General features: G+C 55.3%; 1 protein-coding gene across 3 annotated transcripts in view; it reads right to left on the reverse strand.

Annotated features, from left to right (window-relative positions):
• The window catches only part of ERI3 (ERI1 exoribonuclease family member 3), a 136,113-nt gene that overhangs the window by 12,715 nt on the left and 97,557 nt on the right, over nucleotides 1-25,841 (reverse strand). The window lies entirely within an intron of this gene.

The raw sequence follows: 25,841 nt of genomic DNA on the forward strand, positions 1-25,841 counted from the left end.
GCAAGGATGCAATTCCAGTGCCGCCGAGAGTGTGTGGCGAGTCCTAATGGAAAGTTCTCCTGCTCTTTAAAGCTTGGTCAGATGGCCTAGTTATTGCTTTAAAAGGACCCAGAATCAAACTGCGGCGCTGCACTCGAAGCCTTCAAATAAAGCGAGCTGTGTTTCTGCAGGTCCAGCGAGGCAGAGGCAGACGATTACACAGAGAAGGGCAGGTCTCTTTATCTTGGAGGGAGACCTACCTATTTTTAAACATTAGCTCCAAATCAGCAGCTCACCTCTTTGTCTCACACAAACCCTCTCTTGCCTTCTGGAGGAGAGATCAAACGGCAGCCCTGCTGCCATTGTTTCTCTCCCAGCGAGATGGATGCGGGACTGTAATCTTCCCACAAAGCTGCACGCTTCAAAGACATCAAAAATGCTTATTAAAAAAGTCCTAGGAAACTAATTTAATAACAACCCAAAGGGCTGGAAAAATCAGCGCCGGCAGCTCAAAATATAACCTGGCGAGGGAGATGGGTCCCCGTTCGCCACGACTGCATCTGCGGGAAGTTGCATGCAGGGCCAGGGTGCTTCGGCACGCAGACCTGCCCTGCTCCCCGCGGCGTGACCACCCTGGTGCTGCCCGCTCTCCTGCCGGGGACGCAGCTGGGAGAGCAGGAGCGTGGGGCACCCTGCCCTGATGTCACCACAAGTGCAGCTCGCTCGGGACTGTGTCCCCACCAAAGGCTTTGCCAGGCCAGAGGCACCCTCGCACGGTGGGGACAGAGTCCGTTCGTCCACCCCTGCTCTGGGCTCGGTTCCCCTTGTCGAGCCGAAGAGCCCTGCACCGTCCCGAGGCAGGATTTCAGGCTTGCCTCTGAAACATGAAAAGCACCGGGCGGCCTTTGCCAGCCATCTCAGCAGCTGCTGGAACAGCAGCTTTGTGCAACGCTCACCCAGACCGCCAGGCTGGAGGGAGCTGCACACGAGGCAGATGTGTGCCAGGTCCGTACGTGGTGCAGGTGGGGATGTCAGCCAGACCTGCAAAGCCACGTCGGAGAGACCTGTGTGCTATGTGTGAGACAGACCTGCACATCGCCCGCAGGGATGGGCCGGTACATGTGCCTTCCCACTAATGCATACATGCAGCAGGCATGTGCTTCCAGCCGCAGCGGCACGAGGGCTGTGCTGCCTTGCATCCCCCAGAGCCGGTCACTGCTCCCAGCCCATGCCAGGCAACGCATGGGACCCTGGGGCTGTGTCCTGTCTGAACGGTGCAGGCTCCCACGGAAAGGGGCAGGAGGTGGAAATTAACGCTCCAGCCTCCGTCTCATCCTGCCCATTAGCGGGGCTGTTTTACTCCGGATCATTAAATATGTATATCTTATTACACGCCTTGTTACAGTATTGAGCTCTATTGACTGATAATAAATTCCAAGCATCATCCTGGTCATAAATTTATCTGGAGATGATGAAGACTCAATAATCTAGTCATGCAGATAATATGATAGGGCCTTAAAAAAGATCATTACATTATATGCCAAAATTAAAAGTGAAATACACTTTATTAACACTGTTTCCACACTTGGGGCCATTACTTGTTATATCCCCTCCTGCCCTCCCACCCACCGTCCCTCGGGTGAGCCAGGGAAGGCGAAACGAGGCAGAGCTGCCACAGCTCTGCCCTGGCAGAGGGGTACGGGGGGTGGCAGGCGGCACAGCCGGTCACACCATGACTCTCCAGCTTGACCCCAAGGATGCAGGGCCCTGCCTGGTACAGCACCGCTGCCCTGCCCGTCGGGCAATGGCCTCTGAGCATCTCCAGGTGTCTCAACAAACTCCCGCGCCTGGTGCTGCTGGCTGCCTGCTGGCCGTAGCCATCAGGATGACGTCCCCAATGCCCAGAAGGAAAAAGGGACCCCCTGCAGCTTCAGGTCTCCTGAGAAAGCTGCCCACCCATCGGGGTTAACCCAACAGCTCCCACCTGACAGAACCTCTCCCCCAGGCTCCGGCAAGCTGCAGAGCCAGGACGGGGATCCTCGCTCGTGCCCGGCCGCCCTCGGTGTGGCACAGACAGCTGGGGAGCAGAAATGGGGATGTGGGTGCAGTGGGTGTCCCCTGGGAGAGAGGAGGGCTCCCGGCAAGCTCCCTGTGCCCCGGTGCCAGTCTCACCGAGCTGCCCCTCGGCAGGACAGTGAGGGCCGGGCAGCTCCCGGCCACCTTCCCTGGGGACCGGGGCTCGGCCCCCTCCTCCCGCCAGCCCTCCGAAGCCATTGCTCTCCTTTAATAAGAAGGTCACAGCCATTTAAACTCCTCTGATGAGGGCAGGCTGCTCGTGCCCCTCCTGCCTGGCGGGGCCGGCCTGGCCACGCTCCCACATGCGGATCAATGGTACGCGGCAAGTTTAAAGCATCCCCCCCCCCGATCCCCCTTCCCTCCGCCACCTTCCTCTCCAGACACGCAAGGTGACGAGTGCCGGGGGGGCCCACGGATCGATGCCACGACACGGATCGGCTGCCGGGAAAAACCAATCGCGGATCAGATGGAAACCGACTTCTTCTTGTATCTGCCCGGCTCTCGCCGGGATAGATTGGCTGGAGAAATCCGATGGTGAGAGGAGACAAAGGGGGAGGCGATGGGGAGAGGAGGAAAGGGCTGATAATGCTCCTGCCGCGGCCGCTCTAATCTGTGACAGCCCGAGGATTTGCTGAAAACCATTATCACATTGCTCTCCCTTCTCTTGTCCCTGATAAAGCCCCGGCTAATCTGTTTGTTGCAGGTATTGAACGAATGCATTTAGCAAAACAAGGGGTGTGTGCGGGCCTCCCTGCCTGTGGAACGAGAATTTTTTTTCCCTGCAACTCCGGCCTTGCTGGGAGGCAAAAGGGGGAGCAGGGAGGGCAGGGATGGTTTTGGGTGCAGCCTCGCTGCAGGCACATGCTCTAACCCACTGGGCCGTGCCGTGGGCAGAGGTGCCGTGCCTGGCACGAGGGAAACATCTCCGCCGACTGCCCTTTGCGAATTTTGGGGAGCTTCTCTCTAGGCACTGCATTTCATCTTTGTAACGCGACTCGTGGAGGGTGGCGAGTGAAGCCCTGGGGCCAGTGGGCGATGCTGCAGTGTCGTGGCACATCCCAGCCAGAGAACCGCCGTAGCCCACCGCGCACCCGGCCGCACTCCCGTGGGACAGAGCAGCTGGGATTGGGGGACACGGCGGGGTCTGTGCCGCAAGGAACAGCTCCTGGACCCCCAGTCGGCCAGAGCCCGGCTCAGCTCGTGCCTGCCTGTCCTGGTGCTGACCTCAGCCCTCCCCTTGCGAGAGGCTCTTTCTCCGGGGAGGAGAGATAATTCAGTGGCTGTGAAAGCCCAGACCCGGGGCTCCCGCAGCCGCCTGTTACAAACAGTTCTAGTGGAACATTAATTATAGTAATTTAGCCGTGGAACACTAACTGCAGCCAGTGCAATAGCATTCAGTACATTAGTGGCTATAACCCACTCCTTAAAAAAGACATTTGGCTACTGACAGCTGATAAAATGAGTTGTGAAGCATAACCAAAGGGAAAAAAAAATAAATCAGAAGCACGCTGGGAGTGAGCCATGGGGTGGGAGGGTGGGGGGCAGCACCCCACGGGGTCCCGTGGAGTACGGGGGGTGTGGGCAGAGGGGCAGTAAGCAGCGGGGGGCCGCAGCAGGCACCCTCCTGCCCGCCATGTGGCACATGGGCCGGTGGGCTCCCCGTGCCGTGGGCAGGGCTCGGCAAGGCGGGGGGCACGGGGCCGCATCTCGGCAGTATGTCAAACAGAAGGACATTTCCTTCTATCTCCCAGCCGCTGCCCCAGGGCACAATCCACCTACATTCAATCTTTACTCCACTACACATGTTTCCTTTCCAGCCTCGGATTATTTTTTATCATCAAATTACCGTGGCGATAAGATGGAGTAGATGTGATAGCGAGCAGAGCGCCCGCCCTCTGCTCTCCTCCTTCCCCAGCATCCCTCCTCCCTCTGCCACCCCCAGCCGCCCGGCTCTGAGCGGGCGGGGGGGGTTATCCAAATGTCAGGGGGTGAGGAGAGACCCCCCGGCAGCTGGATTCACTGGCTGGGACCAAACCGCAGCTGGCAGCGAGGGCCTGGGCACAGGCAGGCAGCAGCTGCCGCACAGCTCGGGTGCCCATCAAGCTGGCTGGGAAAACTTGCGGGGTGCCCTGCCACGGCATGGGACCCCGCCGGCAGCCGTGTCACGGCAGCCGAGCGTCCGCTCCGCTCCCCACTGCTCCGCCACAGCAGCCTGGCTCCCCCACTGCCCCCGGTGCCCCAGCCCGGTGACGCCGGCGAGGTGGCAGGGACACGGGGAGCCTCGGCGCAGGGGTGGCCAGGAAAAGCACGGCCGTGCCAATACAAGCCCGAGCAGCGCCGCAAGGCCCTGCTGTGATGTATCCTCCCCATCTCCTTGTTTACTCCAGTCTGCAACAAATGAGTCCCTGCTCGTCCGGGGATAGCTCATCCGGAGGAATGCTCTTTCAGGCCTCTCCCTCTAATCCCTATTAATTTAAATAATGCTCGGCCACTCTTCTCAAACTATTTATTATTTATCAGGTTTGTTTATTTGTAGCTAACAGGTAGCGCTCAGCATGCGTCCTCGGCACAGGGACAGGGGCTGTTCATCACACCGGCTCCCCTGCCATCTACCATCCGTCAATTACTCCTGCTTCCTTTAATTAGTAATGAGGACTAATATCTCTGCCTGGGATGGTGGCTGGAGCGGAACTTCCCTCCGGTGGCATCCGAGCAGCACAAGGGAGGGAATGAAAAATAAATATCTGCACCAGGCTGCTACTGCTGCTGCTCCCAGATGAGCAGGGGTGCTCGCCAGCCCCCATGCAACCCTTCCCAGGGAGGGTCCGGTCCCCAGCAGCTCCCCAAGTGTCCCCAGTACACCAGAGGGTCCTACCCAGCAGGGCAGGGGAGGTGATGCCAGCCAGGTCCCGATTCATGGGTGCCCTTTCCCCCACAGCAGGGCCATCCCAAACCACAGGGGATCCCCTGCTGAGCCCCAGCTGCTGAGCTCCACAGAGGTATCAGCAAGGGGAAGCCTAAATTAAATGCCCATTAGAGACTCTGGCCTCGCCTGGTGGTCCTGGGGAGCTCTGTATCAGAACATGCCATCCAGAGGCAGCCTAATAGCGAAGGCAGCACATGATATAAATGGAGCCCCTTTGATTTATTGACTGGGAGAAGTTTTTACACGATAGCCCATTAAGACGGACGGCTCTGTTTACAGCCAGGCCATCTAGCTATAGGGACCCTGAACTGGATGGTGTGTTTTGCTATTGCTCTTCAGGCAGACATCTCATTAAGGGGAACAGCATATGGAGCTCTCTGGATCTATACTTCACGAGTCCTGAGGGAGGCTTTTACCATTTTTAATAAGCGGGCAAGGTTAGCAAACCTGCAACGCGGTGACCTCCCCTCCCCGTGCGATGGATCTCCCTGAAATGCAGAGAGCTGGACTCACCGGGTGCGCACGGGACTCCATAAATCACCTCCCCGCTGCTGGCCAGGGAAACTGGCCGGGGAGGACGGCAAGGGGGGTCCGGACCAGGCAACGCCACATCTGAAATGGGCGGCAGCGCATGGCTCAGCCGAACAAAGCGGGGGCAGGCAGCTTGGCGAGGAGCGGTGCGGAGCGTGCCCCTGCCCATCGTGCCAGTGGGGTGACAGGCAGCGTGTGGGTGGCTCAGCCGGCAAAGGTGCTTTAAGGAGAGAGCGTTAACAGGATAGCCACAGTGCAGGAAATGAAACCCCCAGCTGGCTGTCGAGGGGGGATTATTCCGTATTCAGTAACATGGCTGTTTAGGAGAACAAGTAATCTCTGGCAAAGACCTCCGGCTCTTCTCCGATCTGATAAAGCCATGCAGCCTACAGACAAGCTGGCCCCTGCGGGGGCTGCCTTGGATGGATGCCATCGTCTGGGGCTGCTGGGGCCGGAGGAGGAGCAGGGAGGCAGGCACATGGGGTGAGCCACCGAGGGATGGGGTGGACATGCTGCAAACAGCTCGCCTGGGACACCTTTCCAAAGCCAAAAGGCTTGTGCAAGGTTTGGGTGTTCCTACTCAGGCACCACTTACACCCTCAGCTACAGCAGCACAGACATATGGCCTCAAGGCAGCAGGTAACACATGCTTATGGGCAGAGCTCCCACCATCTCCTCCTGGCCCGGGGTACAAGGCTGTGCGCCCAACTGCTCCCCAACAACAGCAATCTGGCTCTTGCCCATCAGGCAGCCCTAAAATCCCTGTTTTTCACGCCTGTGGTACCAGCTAAGCACTATAACCATCACCAATCATTGGCATTTAACTTACACATCTATAATTCGCACCATGGAAAAACCTGCCAGAAAAGCAGGAGACTGAGAACGTGATTGTTTGCTTTCGAGATGTCTGCCTAGCTCTGGCTGGGAAAGAGGGAAGGCAGAGAAGGACAAACGGACAGACATGGTGGCATATTTGGGTCTCTTTCCAGCAATTCTCTCACAAACAGTCTGAGCATCTTTGAAATGAAATTTTGTAGGCGATTAGCTCACAATGTGAACTTAATTGCTTTTGGTATTTAAAAAAACCCATTAAATTAAATGGCTGAGATATTGAGGCTTAAGCAATGGCTGTTTCCACTGCACAGTAACTACCAGCCTCATTACTGGGACGCCAATTCCAGCGGCGGAAGGCGCAGACCCGTGCGACGTGACCAGTGCGGCTCTAATGCTCCCTCCCAGCTCCCAGCCCATGGGTGAGAGGATCATCAACAGCAGTGAGAGGATGGCTCAGAGCGAGGCTGGCATGGAGTAGCAGCCCAACAGCGTGATGAGCTCCTGGTTCTCCAAAGCATTCTTGTTGGGCCAGATGAGCCAGACATGGGCGTCTGGAAGCCAAGGGAGTATTGGGCTCCTTTGGCTTGATGAGAGGAGTGGCTGGAGTGGCACATTCCCACACTGCAGGACGCCTGAGTCCTGCTCTGCCAGGACATCAGGGTGACCACCACTGAGCCGCTTTGGTCCCCGTTCCTTGGGGATCCCGCGGCGCTCACACTGCCTGCACTTGCGAGTGACTAAAAGTGATGTGAGCTCAGTTGGGACCATTTATCCCCAGGGACAGCCCCAAAGCTGGCACCTTGCACCTCTTTATGCCAGTGCCGCACAAAAGAGCTCTCCTCCGCCACAGAGCCGGCAGCACTGCCCTGCTTTGCATTTAGTGCCGTAATACAATAGAGCGGCCAATGGTAGTGCTTTCACCTTACTTTACTTGTTTGTTTAAATTATTTACACTCCTCAGATGCAAGATTGCTCTCCAAAAGGAGCATCCTTTTGGCTGCTGCAGCTTTAAAATGACTTGCATCCATCACTCAATCGCTTTCAGGTCAAACACACGCTCCCAACTTAATGACCACATTTCCGCAGCAACAAATCTGTCACTGCTGTTTGTTTAAAGCCAACAATCTGTAGGAGCACTGTGTGCAAGGATTGAATTAACTCAGCATCTGAATGACTGCAGTGCCAGATCATTCAAATTGCACCTTTCGTAAGATCTTCCAGCAATGTTAATTAATGTTCCTTGGGTGATGTGCAACATGCTGCAGCGCACAGGGCTGCTCGTGAGAGCAAAGCCTGATCCCTGTGAGCCTGGGGCCATGGGAGCTGGGCTCCTGGCTGTCCCGGCCCTAGGAATAGGTGGGAGGGTGTGTGTTGGGGAAAAAGAGGGGCTGGTGGCTTCCCCTTGCTCTGACATGACCTACCCTGATTTTCCCCAAAGTTCAGCAATTTGGCTGAGATATTCCATGCTGGATGTCCAACACACGCTGAATTTTTTTCCCAGGAAATTCCAGCCTGAACCGTTAATACATTGCCATCAACAAGAATGAAAAATATGTCGCTATTTCCCTTAAATTCCAGCTACTTGTTGTTGCGGGGGTTTTTTGTGCATGCCCAGATGTTTTGGAACAAAGCCTTGAAGTCTGTCAGGAAGGTGATTTTGGGGCCAGGGAGAGTTTTGGATTTCCCATCAGAATCTCGCCAACTTTGGGCAAAGCCAGCCCTACCCGCAGCCCTGGGTGGCCGCACGTGCACTGACGCCCATCCCTAGGCCAGACCCCTGCTCCCAGCTGCTGCAACCCCCCTGGCACCCACTCTAGGCACCTGCACAGGGAGCGGAGACCCGGCTCTCCGGGCGCTCGATGACTTCCCCAGGAAGTGCGACGGAGGAAACGGCTTCATTGAAACACTTGCACCAACAAGAGCTGGAGTCAGGGGCAGGAGAAGCGGGAGGAAACAGTGATGGGGAGTTAGTGGGGCTGGTGGTGGGGGGAGCTGAGATGAAACCAGAGAAATGAGGGAAGAGACTGGGACAAGGAAATGAGGACAAAAAGCTGGGATGGGGAGGCAGACAGCCTGGCAAGACATGCAGAGAAGGAAGGAGGGAGTGGGATTCAATCCAACACCAAACCACCTAGGTCTGCCGCCATCCACAGCCTCCGACTACTCCAGCCCTTGCCCACCAGCAAGTCCTTGGCCCAATGTGCTCATGCCAGGCCCCCGGCCATGTTCCCTGTTTGTCTGGGGCATTCACATCTCCATAGAGCAGAACCGGGGCCCACTGGGGGGGTCCTAACCTGGAGAGCTAGAGCCCTCCCCCCGCCTCCCCTCAGATCACTGCAGTTAATTGGGGCACCGCTCTAATCTCTACCTGCCATTGATTTCAATTCAGCTCCAATTTTCTTCTTTGACCTTCTCTCCTCCATACCCTGCTCGCAAACAGAGCACAAATCCTCAAACATCCCCTCTGTTTTTCCCTGCAATATTCCAGCATGCCCCAGTCCCAGGCTGGGGAAGGTGATGACCGATGCATGTTTGAGCCTATACACTCATGTGCAGGGACGGACACACTGCTGCCTGCAGATATCCTCTCCAGAGCACCCTCACCCCAGCTCCAGCAGGGACAGGGAAGTGGTGATGCTCTAATGCCATCCAAACCACAAGAGAAAAGCATGATAAAGGGACTTCCAGATGGTTTCCTCCAGGACAGCTGCCTTTTTTCTAGGAGGGTCCAAGGGGGCATGCGGGAGTGCTCCTGACTGTGCCTGGGTCTCAGCTGCCAGGTCTGCATCCAGCACCCCTTCCACTGGAGGGATCTTCTTCTGCCCACCTGAAAACTGGTGCCTCTGTGCTGAGTCCTAGTCCTGCATGGGCTGCGATGCTCCAAAGGCAAGTGGAAGTAGACGAGCTGGCCATGAGCTAGGGGAAGAGCTCTCCTTCGCTGTGTCTCTGGGGACATGGACCAGGCACAGAGACTGGGACCGCCTGTCCCCAGCTCCCTGATGCCCCTGATGCTCTGTGCCATGATCTGGAAGGGGAGCCAGCCACTCAGAAGCAGTTAAGATCAGGTTGCAGTGTGCTGGTGCAGACAAGCAGGGGAGGAGAGGGTCCTAGACAGCGCCCGGGAGATGTCCCCTGGTGAGAGACACTGCTAGCACCAAGGGGAAGGGGGGAGGAGCTGTCAGGGGAGCACAGGATGGGAAAGGCATCATCCCTTAACGCTCATCCCTTCCTGGCACCCCGAAATGGGTGGGGAACCTCCGCCAAGGCTCCTTTCTCAAGAAAGCCTGGATGCCAGAATTTCAGCCCTCCCGGGTCCCTTCTTTTCCTGGCAGCAATTCACTATGTAAAGAGGCTGGATATTTATAATTATGCTCAAAGTGGCCACTTTGAAAATCTATATGTCTCTAGGCTCCCTGTACATCATAATGTCAAGTCTGTGAATGGAGGCATCCATCAGAGGCCTCACATCACAGACCTCGGAGCTGTGATAAACACTCGGGAAATGCTCGCTGAACCCCATGTCCCACCGCTGCCTTCTGGGGAAGAAACTTGGTCTTTGGGGGAGTGCCTCCATGGGGACTCCCCCAGGAGGGACATCCCCAGCTGCTAGTGAGTCACTGGTCAGAGATGGGGATGGGAGCAGGGTCTGGGTTCCTCTAGCCAGAGCCTTCCCTGCTGACCCTTGCTGTTCCCCAGGAAGGGGCGTTTTCCTCCAGGTGGGACCAGCCAAGCCATCACCCTGTTTCCATGCCGTGGGCACACTGCAGGCACACCATCTGCAAAAAGGCAGCTCCCACCCCTCCATCTCTGGGAAAGCCCCAGCGCCAGGAGAGTGGTGAGCTACAGGGACAGAAAGCACCCCTCAAACATCATCTCCACTCTCAGTCATCAAATCCCCATCCCTTGGCCTTGTCAGCCCCAGGATCTCCTGAGCTTGACTAAGAAAGACTAGCTCAGCATCAGAGGGACAGGCTCAGCCCCCCGTTCCCAGCAGGGAAACCAAGGCAGGGAGATGAACTGTCTTCTCTAGGACAGCAAATGTCAAGAGCTGACCCCGAAGCGATGCTCCAGCCTACCGACCCATCGTGCTTGTTGGGAGTTTCTACCACACTTCTCCCAATGTGGGGACACAAAGTGTCCCCCCTTTGCATCACCTCCTTGAGAAGTGGGGCAGGTGCCCTGCTGGTGAGATGCCCGCGGGAGACTGGGAACGCCGCTTTCTGCCGACAGCGTGGTGGGAGGACACGCAGGCTTCGCTAATGCTTTGCCCAGGCTGTTCTTAAAAATTTATTACTCTGTTGCAACATGAAAAATAAGACAGAGAAGTAATCATTAGTATAACTATAACTCCCCGTGCAATAGTCCCACTTGTAAATTGAGATTTATGATTGCAGCTGCCGATATTTTAGAGGCCGGTGCAGGCAGTGGTGGCAGTACAGCCCAGCTACGCGCTGCCCCGCCGCAGTTACAGTTTATCACAATCTGCAGAGATTATTGCAATGAATAATACACAACAGGCTGGCAGTGAAGAACTATTCCCGATCAAACGCTTCTGTAAACAACTGAATAAATAATATTGCTCAGCCCCTCTTTAGAGCCCTCGGAGGCCCAGGGAAATCTCTCATTACTCAGCAGGAGAGGCAGCAAGGGGCTCCGAGATGCCACGAGGGAGGGACGCAGTGACTCCGGGCAGGCACTGGACATCCCAGGATCTGGCACTTGCCAAGCTGAGACACTGAAAAGACCTGCTCACGGTCCCACAGCTCCACGTGCAGCCAGGAACAACCTGCTTGGACAGACAGACAGACGCAAGCCCAGACAGACAGGTATTGCTGTGCTCTCTTCTGCTTGGCAAGGCTTTTGCTCGCTTCTGATATTGAGTTGGCAGAAGGTAAAGAGCAGGTTTGGGGGCAGCCTGGCCCACAGGCAGCCAGTCCCCCATCCGCAGCAGGGATGGGGTGTTTGGGGCCGAGCCCACCGGCAGCGGGGCTCCACGCACTCCCTGAAATGTCAGTAAGTAATGCAACGTGATCAGGGTTGTGCACCAGCAGCTGTAGAAAGGGCATTTCTCACACAGCTCGAAAGGATAAAGTTCAGCTCCACGACGCCCCAGGCTCCCCTGCTGCAGCGAGCTCCGGCTCAGCTGCCGTGCCGTGCTGCCACGGGCCTCGGGTCTGCAGAGACCCCGGCCCAGAGGGTGAGCAGGGGAGATTCACCCCTTCCCCAGCACCCATCGAGCAGAGGCGCTTTATTTACTCTCTGAACGTCTATTCTCAAAATACAGTCAGCAGAGGAGGAGGTACTTGAAAGGAGCTAAGAAAGGGTTATAACCCTCCTCGGGCTATAAACCAGCCCTGCAGCAGCTCTCCGACATTTCAGAGCCCTCACACCATGCTTTCTGTGGGGTGGGTGCCCATGTGCCTCTGCCCAGACGCCCGCAGGCAGGGAGCGTTCCCCTGCACCCGCGTCCTGCCTGCTCCAGGGCCATCTCCCAGGGTCGGTCCCTGCTCCCCACAGGCTCTCCCCACGGCTGGGTCCTGGGGAAGGGCGAGACAAGCAAAGCAGGAAAGTTTGCATCCCTGCGTCGGCTGCTCTACAGCCTCTGTATGTGCAGGAATCAGCTCCAATTAATCCCCCCTCAGCTTGGCCCGCCCGCTTCATTACCTCCCCTTGATGAGAACCATCAGTGGGGCCTGTATGATTTTGCTAATTAGCCTCACTTCGTTTATCATTTCCATTTTCTCCCAGAGACGCTCGGCTTGCTGGGCGACAGCTTCATCTCCCGCTGAAACAATGTGGCCCCTTCTGTGCCTGTCTCACTTAGCGCTGTCACCGCAGCCATTATGAAATTGGGGTTTCATTTACACACTAATTAAACATTACAGCTTGTTCACAATTACAACATGGGGATGAGGAGGTAACTAATTACTTAAGAAATGAGCTAACATTTATCTCCGATTCCTCCCCCCCAGACCACTGCCCTCCTCTCCAATCAAGATTAGAAATTGTTGTTCGACAGCGGCAGCCCAGCGGGCCCCTGCCTGCCTCCGCACGTGCCACGTCCCCTTCAGGGGGCCGTACCGAGACCCCGGCCCGGGGACAATCCATCAGCCCCTAATTGCAGCGGGGATGACGGGGGGCCGTGGCAGCGGTGCGTGGCGCTGTGCCAAACAGGCTGCACGGGGACGAGCCGTGACGCTAGGGATGCATCCGTCCTGGCTAGCCCTGCCCGCCGATGCGGCGTCCCCGGGACAGCCCAGCCGTGGCGGTGGCAGGGACTGAGGCGATCCCTGGGCCCCACGGCTCCCTGCACCTACTGGGCTCTCGCCTGTTGGGTTAACGCCTGGCTCTGCACAGGGGCCGGGGATGCCAGCACACCCTCCACGTCCCTGCTGATGGGCAACTCATCCCGAAAAGACATTTTCTTCAGGGAGGAATTAACATTTAAAACCGAGAACCATTAGAATAAATAAAGCAGGCTGTCACTCGGATCAAAAGGCAACGCAAAGTGTGGGCTTGGGACACAAATGCGACCGGGGAGATGGGCCCTGGGGAACAGGCAAGGAGAGAAAGGGGCAGGCGCTCCTTGGTTCATCCCTCGGGGTGGGGTGGCTGGCGCGGGCAGGCTGGCGCCCCGTGTTTGACCTAGCAAGGCTGGGTGCTGCCGCTGAGCGAGCAACAGCCTCCTTGCACGGGCAGCACGGGGCTCCCACGTGCCGCTGTCACAGGCGAGCGGTCCTCGCCTCGCTGCAGTGCGGGTGGCCGGCGGAGGGTGCGGGCAGTGGCCGGAGGGTGCAGGCAGGCTGCACCCAAAGCTACAGATGGGTTAGAGGACAGGGCAGTGGAGAAGGGAGACGGCGACAAGGATTGCCTTGGGACGGATGAGAGGATGCATGGTCGCCTGCAAAGCAGCAAGCCAGCTGGTGGGAGAGAGGCTGGAGAGGCCGGGGATGTTGCCACGGTGCCTGGACACTGGTGCGGCGCCTGGGCACTCCTGCAGGCTCTGGGAAAAGGCAGCGCCACTGCAGCGCTTTTGAAACACAAGAGACTCCCCCATAAACAGTCCTAAGCACTGGAAATGCTCTCAGAAAAAATACCTAGTTCAGCACCAGACAATTATGGATCTTTTGCAACTCTTAACCCATGATTTTGAGACAAAGAATTTGGCCTTGGCATAATTTGAACTGCTAATTGCTTTCCTGATCCGCAGTCAGAGAACTGAGCTGAAGCACAGGCACAAAAAAATCACCTTCCCTGTCTGGGAGAAAATTCAGAGCCACTCTCCAGGGGGAAGGGGATGCTCTCTTCTTCCCTCTGAGCAGCTTAAAAAATAATGATCAGGAAACAGTTAAGCAAAAGGGGGGGTGAACTGGTGGTTTAAAAAAAAAAAAACCTCACACCACTTTATAATAATAGTAACAACTCATTCTCATAGTTTTTATCCTTCCTGTCTTTAGCCCACAAAAAAAAAAAAAAAGAAAAAAAAGAAACCCTGAGCTAAACTACTGACACTGGCTGGGAGCTTAGAACTGCCGCATCAAACAGAGCCCTTGAATCTCCTGAACATAATTGTGCTGCCCTCTAACCTCAACCTTCAATCAGTGCAGTGTAACTATCTCATTTTAGCCTACAGGACACACCCCTCTGCTAACTAGCAGCCATATTCTTCTCATTAGGAGACTGCTCTGGACGGGAGCGTGGAGGCAAAGCCGTTGTCTCTCTCTTTTTCTCTCCCTCTCTGCCTCTCTTGGCTGTTATATATGTACTTCTGGAGGGGGAGAGCACTAGCAGAGGGCTTTGTGGGTGCTGGAGATGGCCCAGCTGCCAAGCTCTGAGTCCCCTGGGCATGTAAATAAAGCCAAACCGCTGGTTCTTGGTTGGAAACACACAGGACGGGAGAGGGGACACAGCCCTGGTACCCCCGGCGCTGGGAAGCTGCAGCTAACGGCTGGCGTGGGCTTCCCAGCAAGATGCTGCTGCTGCTGTGCCCTCTGTGGGGCAAGGGGCCGGGGGTCCTGCCCCCCGCGGGCTCACCCCACGTGCAGAACCCCCAGGGAAGGGTCCCGAGGTGGCAGTGCCGGGGCGCGTGTCCCCTGCCCACTGGGGCCAGGCTGAGAGGCGGCGGCGGGCAGGGAGACGCGCACGCCCTGGTAAGCACAGGCAACCGGCAGCACCAGCACCGCGCCTGCTGCCGAGGGGTGGGCAGGAAAGCAAGGGGCAATGCAGGGCTGGGGTGCCGCAGGAAGGTCTGCGCAGATACAGCCCCTCCGGCCGGGCGGTCGCTCCCCCTGCACATTACAGGCCTACGTGTAATTAACAGCGAGGCTGACTACAGCAGGAAAACTTACCCAGGGCTGCCGGGTGCTCTCCATCACTGCGGGGTTTTGCATCACGTCACTGGATAGGGGTTTTTCCATGGTTAAAGATCAGCTCGGTGCCATGGGGGGATGAAGCAGGACAGGCCTGTAGCCCACCCGGCACAGCAGCCCAGCCTGGCTTATCCCACTGCACCGCTTGGCCACCACCTGGCCAAAAACTGATAGGAGCTCTTGGGGCCCTGCTTCATGCCACCCCCCCAGAGACCTCCAAACACGCAGGGCAGACATGTCACACCACGGCACTGGACACGGAACCTCAGTCCCAGCAGCGTGGACTGGCACACCCAACCTTAGCAGTGACCATGACCCTCTCCTCCTGCCTCTCCTCCAGGTCCCGCACACTGGCAGCACCCAGTTCGGGGCCCAGGCTGGGAGGAGCTGCTCGTGCTCTCGCTGGGTTTGAAGAACCCAGCTTCCAAGCTGGAGCAGGACTGCTCAGGACTCTCGTGGACAGAGGGGAACACTGCCGTCCCAGCGCAGCGCCCGCCATGGGGCTCTGCCACACGACCGGGAACAAGCCAGAGCTCGGGTGGTTAATGGCACAGCCGGGATCAGCTTGCGCACTGGCAGCTGTGGCTTTGGGAAGAACCTTACTCTGGCAGACAAAGAGGAGAGCAGATCCCCTCTGATCCCACTGCAGACCCACAAAGTGAGCAAGGCCACGCTGGGAAAGGGCAGCAGTTTGGCTGGCGCAGCCGTCCCCTCCTGCCAGAGCCCTTTGCCCTGGGATTTCAACGTTAGCAACTTGGGAGCAGGGGAATTGCACTGATTTGTGTAAGAACAGGGAAAAACACAGCACTGGACAGATTTCGATGCCTCGGTGCCCATCTTTCCCACCCAGCAGCATCTTCCCCAGCTAGGCCTCGTCCCTAGATCCTCTGCTGAGTTATACCAGCTATTAATACACTCCGAGTTCGTTATCTTAAACAGGCCGCTCAGGACACGGGGCAGCGATCCTTAAACCAATTAATGCGATCCTTTGATTTCAGGGGAGAATGAAGAGGGGACTGTCAGCACAGCGGCGAGGCAGGAGTTACGGGTCAGAGCCTAACAGCACAGAGGTGCCCGTTAGCTCTTAACAAGAGGTGGGGGCCGGCAGGCAGCTGCCAGACCTGCCTTCTGTCAGACCCCTCCTCTGCATCCCCAGCCCTGGCCCAGCACCGCTTCCCAGGCACCGGGGAGAGGGAAGGAAAGCAGCACCACGGTGCTTAACGGGGGTCCAGATGCCAAAAAAGCCTCTGCCGTCCCGTGCCCAGGTCGGGGCTGCCAGGAGGAGAGCAGTGATGGTACCACGTCGCAGCACTCATCCCGGCACAGCAGGCACATGGCACGGAGGGGGCTCCCCTCTGCCGCGGCGGGGACGGCCACGGTGCCGGGAGTGCTCAGCCTGAAGGCTCTGGGTACCCCGGAGTGCCAGGGGCAGCATCACCCCGTGGCCCAAAACTTTCCTCTCTTTCTTTCTTTGCTTGGCCTTTTTTAAAGCAGAAGTTCTCTTAGCGAAGTCTTTCGGGGGAGGTGGAGAGAGAGTAGGAAGCCAAAGAGAATCGTCTTGCTAGTCAAAGCCTTTAACAACTATTTTTAATATCAGGCAGAGGAACAGGATTTTGAAATGAAACAGCCGGCGCCTCTTTGATGGGCGAGCTACAGATCTTGAAACAAGGTCCATTCCCTCCTCCTTCACTAACTAACAGCCATATTTCTCTCATTAAAGACAATCTGGCCATATTTTCAAACTTCTTAACAAGGCGATCACCGTAATTTGAGATTTCTATTATCCATGCTCCTATTACAGCAGTCTTTTAAGCAGCTAGCTTTTTTTTTTTTTTTTTCTTTCTTTCCCCTACTTTGTCTCTCCCCTCAAACTGCCATCAGTGGTAATGACGTGCAGGAAACAAGAGCACCAAGAACCATCTTTTTTTTCCCCCTTCTTTTTGGTACTAGGTTGTGTGGGGGTAGCAATAAGGAATAAAATAAAAAACGAAATGAAGTTTGGTTATCTCTTATCTGGAGTTTGGGTTTTAATCCACCCAGGAGCGCAAACGAAGCCAATGCAGTACTTTATCTCTCCTGTCGATCACGGACCCTCTTCCCCAAAGACCCCCAGCTCTCTCTGCTTCCCAAAGGCGCCTGGCCACAGCCCCCTCCCTGCCCCATTAGTCCTTCATGGGCTCTGCCAGATGGATGCAATTTGCATAATATCACCGGCAGAGGCTGGCAGATCAACTGGGGTCAGGCTCTGACATCTCCAGCACAGTCTATCTCCAAGTGCTAATTTGGACTGCATTGATCTCTCTTTCTGATTTCTTTGTCATTTACGTCTGCAACGGTTTGACAGGAGATACAGAGACAGACAAGGGGGGAGAAGAAGGAGGGGGGGAAGAAGAGGAGAGAAACAAAGATTGTAGTTACAGATGTCTTTAAGGGAAAAAACAGATTAATCCAAGGACTCCTCTGAGGGTCGCAGCTTTGAAACATCCTAATTATCCTATTCGTATGAATTCCTGTACAGACTTAGAGGGGGGTCTTGTCAGGGAACTCAGGGGAATGGAAACTTGTTAAATTGCGGTGGAGTCTCTCCGACTGGCGGCTACCCCTTCCCCTCTTGCACCTTGCAATCGTTTCTCATTAGGTGAAGCGGGGCAGCTTTAAACCTGGCGACCCTTGCTGACACAGCCGTCGCTCCGTACCTCTGCCACCACTCTCGTTAAAGGCAGATCTTTGCTAAAACTTGGGCAGGACTCTCTCCTCCTCGCATGGGGGGACCACGGTGCTCACAGCCACCAGCCCTGCGCTGCCCAGGGAGGCCAGAGTCAGGACAACATGGATGCCTGAACGCTGGAGACGAGGGCTAACCTGAGAGGGACAGCAGCATCCTTGCGATCCCCTGGGACGCAGGTATGGAAGGGCAAGTCTGGGGACACATTGCTGTTGCATGACAGCACGGTGTTAAAAGACACCTTCCACCAGAGTCTGTTGCAGAGCAGAGCAGGCAATCTGTGCTCTTAATTGAGATGTTTATGTTCATTAACAGGAAACTCTTCCCCTCCTCACAGGTAAGGCAAGACGCGCTACCATTTAGCCTCGTCTGGGACACATTGCAGAGAGACACCAAGGCACCAAAAGAATCCACAGGGAAATCAAAATGTCACTCAGTGCTTTATGTTGCTACTTTCTGTAGAAAAAGCTCTCTAGAAAGTTAATGATCTTCCAAGGCCTCTCACCTAACATGTGTCTCGCTGTGTCGGAGGATGCATCACGGTGCATGGGAAATGCTGGTTGTTACAGGGGCAGGCGAACAAGTGCTAGCAAAGACGTTTTACCTGCCCAGCACAACGTGGGACAGGGCTTGGTCAGTGCAAGGGTTGTTCCAGCTGTGTGTGGCGGGGGGATATTTTGTAAGGCTCAGCCACAGGACTGGACAAATAGCCAACAGCGGGATGCGTCCGAGGCAGTGCAAGGGTCTCTATAGCACAGATCAGTTCACGTCTGCATGCTCCTGGGTTTGGAACTGGCTGACTGGTAAGACAGAGAACACATAATACAAACCATCAGCCTCTCCCTGTGCTCCCACTATGCCAACAACAGTTTAGAGTGATACAAAAAACATACTTGAGAGTTTTCTTATCTGTCAAATGGGGACAGCAATTGGGCCAGGTGTTGGGCTGAGAATCACAGCTGGCCTGCAAGGGAAGGACAGCAGATCTGCTCTTCTCGCCAAGGGAGGCAGTCCCCACCGCTGGTCCTAAAACCAGAAGCCAGAGGAAGGAGGGTACAGCAGCAGCCGTGCCAAAGGGCAGCTCCAGGATGATGGCAGCGCTGTCCTGCTGGGGGTCAGCCAGGTCCGAGGCTTGAGAGAATAGACCTGCCCGGATCTGCAGCTGGGCCTCCCAGGCATTGCAGCACAGCAAAGAGCAAATAATCCAGAACCCCCCCTTAAATCTTCAGTCTGACACCGGTGCTGCAAACGTAACTGCTTCCAGCCCAAAGAGAGGGGCTCGCGCTTACCTTCCACACATCCCGAGCAAGCGGGCGCTGCTGCCGCCTGCCCCAGGGCTGGGAGGAGCGCATGGCGGCACCCCACTTTTCTCAGGCAGCTGAAGCCCCGCAGCCGGTCTCACCCTCCCCTCCAAAGGACTGCTCCCTCCGGGGACCACGAGTCCTCAGGCGAGGGGCAAGGTGTGACGAACCCATCACAGCCCCCCGGCAGGCAGCGGCGTCGGGTGAGCGCGTGCCCCCACCCCAGCGGGTGCACGACCAGCTTTCGGCAGGGTAGGACGGAGGGGTGAGTGCAGTCAACACAAACACTCAATCATCCTTCCTTTCTTTCTTCTGTGCCTCCTTTGTTAACTGCAGGAAACAGCTGAAAGACCTTGAGTTTCCCATTGTAGCATGTATGGGAACAGAGCTGCAGTGATCAGAACATACCCCCCGCTGCTCCCGGGGAAAAAGGGAGAGCAGAATCCTTTCTAAAAAGGGTTTACGATTAGAAGAGTGTTCTGTCACTCTAGCGCACAGTAATCCACTGCGCCACCAAGTCCCTTCAGAGAGATGTCGAAAACTTAAATGACTGAAAGCAAAAGAGCCCCAGCTCAGGTTCCCAGGCAGCCAGACATCCTAATTATCTTTAGATCCACTCCCACATGGAGGGGAGAGAGCACACAAGAGTAAAAAAAAAAAAAAAAAAAAGGGAAAAGAAAAGAAAAAGAAAGAGGGGGAAAAAAAGACTGTCACATTGCTTTTTTCTTTTTTTAAAAGCTTGTCTCCGCTCACTGCTTTTCCAGCTGTGACACCTCTCACGGTAGTTAATTAGAATCATGTCACCGCGTTAATGTGCTCTGACTGGACTCTGACAGACGCGCGTCCTCTAACTGGCCGCCCCGGCCGGCCCTCCCTCCCCACCCCTCCTGGGCGATGCGGGGCCTGGTGCTCGCGGTGGGACCCCTCGCCGCCCTCCTGCTGCCCTGTCCCTGCACCCGCGGTCCGACGGGTGCCCCGGCACGGCTGGGCCGGTCCCAGCACCCTGCCTCCCTGGGTGCTGGGACATGCCGCCTGGCCGCAACACCCGGCACGCAGCCGCTCCACCTGTTCTGGATCTGCCTGACCTTTACAAGCGCTAATTCAAAATGACACTGCTCATTTGATGACATTTCTGTTGATTTTTACTTAAGTCTCTTTTAATTATTTAACTGGGAGTTTTTCCCCTTCTGCCTTGGGCTGGGGCTGCTGTGCGTGGGGCAGCGGCCCCCGAGGCAGCCCCGTGCCCTGCTCCGCAGCCGTGAACCCCGTGCTCGGCTCTCGCTTTTGGCATCCCCCGGCATAAAGACGGTATGGTGCAAGCGGCACTGCCCCCGGGCACGGCACCAGCTGCGTGCCACCTCTGCTGAGAAACGAAGAGCCAAAGAACGGGGTTTGCCTGCTCCGGGGGAGCGTGGGGTTCTCCAAGGCTTCTCCCATCCCCTGGGAGGGACAGGGAGGGTGGGACCGGCTCTGCCAGCCAGGGCCACGCAGGCTGGGATGGAAAGTGGTGAAAAAAACGGAGGGGAGTTTCACTAAATGCTGTCCCTGTCCCCTTGTTCCCCCCGCCCCGCTGCAGAGGAGGCAGGTGGGCACCAAGGGTGACCGGGGATCCCACAGATGCTGGGGGGCTGCAGGCTTCCCTGCACCCCCGGGAGAGCCAGGAAAACTAAAGAGGGAAAAGGAAAGCAGGGAAGAATGAGAGGAGGCTGAAATAAAGCCAGCAAGCTCCCAGGGCCGCAAGCTGCCAGGACCACATGCTCCCAGCACCTTGCAGGGCAAGGCAAAGCCTGATCAGCCCCTGCCGAGCTCACGGGGAGGGGGAGAGCCAGTGCTGACAGCCAAAGGCGCCCATCACGGCGGGCGGCCCGCTGCCTGCCACCACACTTAGCGAGCGTGGCCCTCGCTGCCCTCTCCTTCAATGTCAGTGCGGAGAGCAGCCCGGCGCTGCCGGGACACGAGCAGGCAGAGCAGGCAGAGTGATGTGGGGAGAGGGATGGCTCCGCCGGGCAGGAGGCACCCCTGGCAGGCGCTGGCCCAGCTCCCCGCGGTGGTGGCAGCTCGAGGTAGTTAATTAGAATCGTGTCACTAAGTAAATGCGCTCTGACTGGACTCTGACAGACGCTCACCTATGACACCGGGGGCCAGGAGACAATCCACATCAAACTACTGCAGTGTGACCCTTTTAACACGAAGAGTAAACTCACTGCACATCGAGTTGAAGCTCATTAAAACTGTCTACTCTGCGAGCATCCCATTAACCTCACTGTTAAAAACACGCAATTCCTCTTCTTCTTTTCGAGGCCTAATTAATGCTCTAGATCAGGAACAATATCAGACCCTAACCTTCCGAGATTTCCAATCAGTAAATGAAAAGAGAGGGATGGAGCCGGGAAGGCATGGTGGCTTGCTGGGTCGCTCGCTGCATGGGCAGCTGACCTGCCCAGGCAGGTAGGGCTTTTCCATTTGGCACAGCAGAGATCCCCATGGAGGGAGCACAGCACAGCCCCGGCCGGGGCGACCATGGCACAGGAAAGATGATGAAGTCCCGCACGGAGGCTCACAGCTCATGGGATTACACCAGCTGGTGTAAAACAGCCCAGCGAGGGCATCGTGTCAAGACAGGCGCTACTATGGGACCAGATCTCCTGGTCGCGTGGGATGGGTACTGTGGGTTCACTAGCAAGAGACACAGCAGCCTGGTTACCCTCCTTCCCCAAAAAAGAGAAAAAAACCCCAAACCAGATGTTTAGAACTAAATCTAAAATCGTAATAATCTGTGTGCTAAAGCCTAAACTTTAAAGATCCAACTAAATTCAGTTACATTCAAAAAAGACCACTAGCAAGGGGTAGCATCATGTTTTGAAGACAGTCAGTGCACTGGAGGTAGAAGCCGAGCTGACAAATGAGAAACAAGCTTTCCCAGCAGCAGCAGCAGCAGCTACTTCTGCAGATTTGGAAACATTTTACTTTTTTCGGTGTATTTTCAGTTCAGTAACTGGCTTGTTCAGAGCTGAGAAACAACAAAGGACTGAAAAAAGAAAAAGAAGGTGTGTCTTTTATCTTTTCCATAATCAGGGAAAGCAAACAAAACAACAAACTAAGGTGGGAGAGGATGAGATGTACTAATTCTAAAATCTTGAAAGGGTGGTTTCCAGAAACACTCCTTCAACTCACCGATCACTTCTTGCTTTGGTTTCATGCATCAGGTGTTTGTAACTAAAAAGTATTCTGAAATTTGCTTTTCCTTCTGTATTGAGTACATGCAAGGGAAACAGGACTTTACTAAGAAAACCAATTCAACTACTGCTGGGGTACTTTAGCATGGTATTCGAATTTTTATCCAAAAGATTCATTATGAGTAATAATTTAATCACCACCTCTTTAAGAACAAATAGTAATTCACCATTTTTCTAATGTAACAAATATCTAAAAACTAAGACTAAAGGCATATTATGTAACATAACCAATCAAAGTAAATGTAGCAAAAATAGAGTATTTGATGAATAAAAGAATAACCAGATTTAACAACTGGGCAGTGGTAAGGAGAACTGTACTTTGTTTGACAGGTGCTGGTCAGTAAAACTTGACCTTTTTTCAGGGAAACAGGGGAAAAAAAAAAAGGGAAAAACCAGAAGAAAATCAATTACTGAACCCAGGTGATTTGCTGGCTGATTTAACTCACAACTAAAGCCTGGGATTTTAATCCTTCTGATTTATATCAGTCTCTGAAACTCAGTAGAGAGACCCCAAATGCAAGAACCCAGCTCCACTAGTGTGCAGCCTGTGAATGCTGGTCTTTGCATGAGAGTGCCAAGACCCCCATTACAAACTGCAGCGTGTTTTTGGCAGGCAGCACCTCAAACATATGTTTTAAGAACGGCAACATGCACACATCTGTAAGATGACTAACTTCTTGGCAAGACTCAACTTCATTTTGTTGAGGGCCAAGAAAATACCAAACAAAAAAGAAGTTCCTCACCCCAAGATCCTACAGCCCACGCTCAGAGCTGACACATATTTAACCCATGTTTAAGGAGAGATGGAAGCTGCAGAAAAAAGTCCTCTCTGGTCCTCAGGGCCACATTCAGCACAGAGGGAATCCTTCAAGCTGAAATACCAACTCAAGACAAGGCATCAAAGAACAGGTTTCACTCCCCTTTTGCTCCTTTCCCATATCCTAAGGATTTCCTGCATCCTCACTCTGGAGCAGGACTTTCCTATCCCCTTATTCTGCCTGGCATTTCTCAGCAAGCTGAAATATTGACATTTCCCCCCTTCCTTTACCTTTTCCCTCCCAAGAAAACGGCACCAGACGTGCACCCATTCCACCCCAAGGCAGCTTTGGTGTATTTGGTGACACTTTTCTAACCCCTCGACAAGATTTGCAGCTCACTGGCTCACAAGTAGAAACCAGACAAAAGCTAGAACATGAGCTCTGTTCAGCAACTTGCTGTATGTGCAGCTGTATGTCCCAGGGGATGAGGTGAGACTCCGCCGTGCTCCACCACGAGCCCCTCCTGCCCACACGCACCAGATGCTAAAGGTGAGGTTCCCATCCAGAATCTGGCCTTGGCCCTGCAGGGTGTCGAGCGCCCTGAGCTCCCGGATTTTGAACAAGACGAAGGAGAGGAGATGAAGCATGGAGCGGGACTGGTCCCAGAGCATGCCAAGTGCAGGGATTTGGAGCAGATATCTGCTGAGCCAGTGAATCAGAGAGTGATTTGAAAACAAAGCAATACACAACCGATCAGGCGAGACGGCAGAATTCCTTGCAAATTGTTTGCAAAAACAAGTGGCCATCCACTGCAATTTTTCTGTCAGATTTGAAGGGAAACATCCATATTGCACATTCCTGCATAAGCGAGCTGAGGCTTCACAGGGCTGCCTGCATCGCCCCGGACCGTTCCCCATGCTGCCAGGAAAGGAGCTGCACGGACGCTCTCTTACACAGCACAGTATTCGTGAAACTGGTGTGGCTGGCTAACCCATTTCCTTGCTACTCCCTTCTCAGCCCTCTTTGGTTTGCAGACTTCTGGACATCAGTGACCCACAATGGCCATGAAAATCAGAGGCTGACCTTAGTTACACCCACCTTGGGCACCCCTGGGGACCCCCCTCTCAGCTCGCCAACTTCCCCCAACCCTGCTGCACCCCAGAACCGACCACAAAAGAGAAGGGAGGCTCTAGACTGCATGGGAGCATCCTGAGAGCCACAGCCAGCTCCCATCTCATCTTCATTGTTCTCCACTCTTCTCTGGCAGCAGTCCTTGAGGTGGGGTCATTTATTCATCTGAGTGGGCAGGCCTGTGGCAGGAGCAAGGCTCCTTACAGCCACGGAGGGAAGGGGTGGGCAGCCCTGGGCAGGGAAAGGTCCTCCCAGCCCTGAAGCAAGAGCAGTTGAGAGCATGAAGGAGGAGAGTGGCGAGGACTTCTCAGGTCACAGGGTGACTGTCAGCAATTGGGATGACTGTGCCCAGTCCCAGTGGCCGATATGGAAGGACTCAGCTGTGGAGGACCAACACTTGCCCCAGGACGAGGCGGCAAAGCTGGACCCAAGGAAGCCAGGCTGTCTCTGCAGTGAGCAGCCCCTCCTCGGCCCTTGGCCTGGGGACCTCTTGGGCTGTCTCCAGAGCCAACACTTGATCCATGCCTAGGACCCGAAAAGCCAGCAGGCTGGGAAATGAAGTGGCCAGAAGGCCAGGAGACTGGAGCCCTGACAAAATGCCAGGCAAGGCATGTCTCCAGACACCAGCATCGCCTCGAGCCTTCTCCCAGGGGGGACACTGGGCTACCAAGCCCCAGAGCCAGCAGCCCTGACGCCGCAGGCAGCAGCTGTGCCTGGGGCTCCCAAGCTGGCCGGGAGGAGAAGCCGTTCTCCCCGGCTGCCATTCAATGAGCCGTGCCTCCAGCTCACTCCCGGGGGTTCAGCCTGCAGTAAAGCCACCAGACACAGGGTGCCAGCGGCTGCTGCCTCTGCAGGCAGGCGGAGGATCACAGACACCCGGGGCAGAGCTGCTCTGGACCCAGCCCAAATGGAGCAGCCAGAAGGCTGCAACACACATGGCACGTGTGCACCATCGGCGGTGCCAGGGAGATGGAGACTGTCACACTGCTGGCCTGGCATCATTCACAGCACCCACGTAAACCCCCTTCCAAACAGTGTGTGAAGGGCAGGTTTGCTGCTGGGTCGGAAAGCTGCAAGAATGGAGCTTGGCTGCTGGGCCTTGCTTCTCCATAGGCAATCTGTCCATGGCTCACCCTGTACTGGGGAGAGCCGGGAGTGCTCCCCCCAGAGGGAGTTTGGCAGAAATGAAGAAGCAAAACCCTCCTAAAGGACTGGAGTGAGGAGGACATGAACAGCACCTCCTGAACTCCATCAGGCAGAGACACCTGTGCAAGACAGCAGCACTGAGATAAACATGGGCAGAAACCAATGGCAGACAGATGATACTCGAGAGCTGGGGATGCTTTGTCAAGGTAAGAGATGACAGCAACAGACAGCTCTTGCCCTAAATAAAATGAGGAAAGACGAGGCACAAACCAACCCTGCATCCCCCAGGAGACCCTAGCAAAAGCCCAAGCCCCCAGAGCAGGACATGGACACACAACTCCTGCAGTCCCTGCTCCCCCCCTCCCGTGATTCCAACATGGCACAGAAGCGAGGCAAATCTGCTCCCAGGCAAGGAAGCAAATTTTAATGCTACCTCCGTCAATAATGCAACCAGATCCATAGTTCAAAAGGAGCTTGCTAATTAAAAGCTGGTGAGCTTTAAATAATTCATCTCCTTAACTTGGATTGATTGGAGAGTTTAATGGTTAGAGTCTTGAAACAATATTAAACAGCCTCCTCAAGGCCCAGGTAGCTGGTGACTTTTCCAAGTAAATCTTACCTCTTTGCAAACTTTAATGCTCACAAGTGACTATGGATGAAGAGCTGGCAGGCAGAGGGAACATCTGACTGCTGGTCTCCAAGAGGTGATCCAATGCCCCGCAGAGAAACAAGACAGGCAAGAGCGATGCAGCCCTGAGTTACAGCCCTGCCTACAGCCCAGTAAATCTGAGCTCCTGCCCGTACCACAGCCTGCTGATGCCCCAGCTCT

The sequence above is a fragment of the Harpia harpyja genome, chromosome 11, assembly GCF_026419915.1.
Source record: "Harpia harpyja isolate bHarHar1 chromosome 11, bHarHar1 primary haplotype, whole genome shotgun sequence".
Lineage (NCBI taxonomy): Eukaryota > Metazoa > Chordata > Aves > Accipitriformes > Accipitridae > Harpia > Harpia harpyja.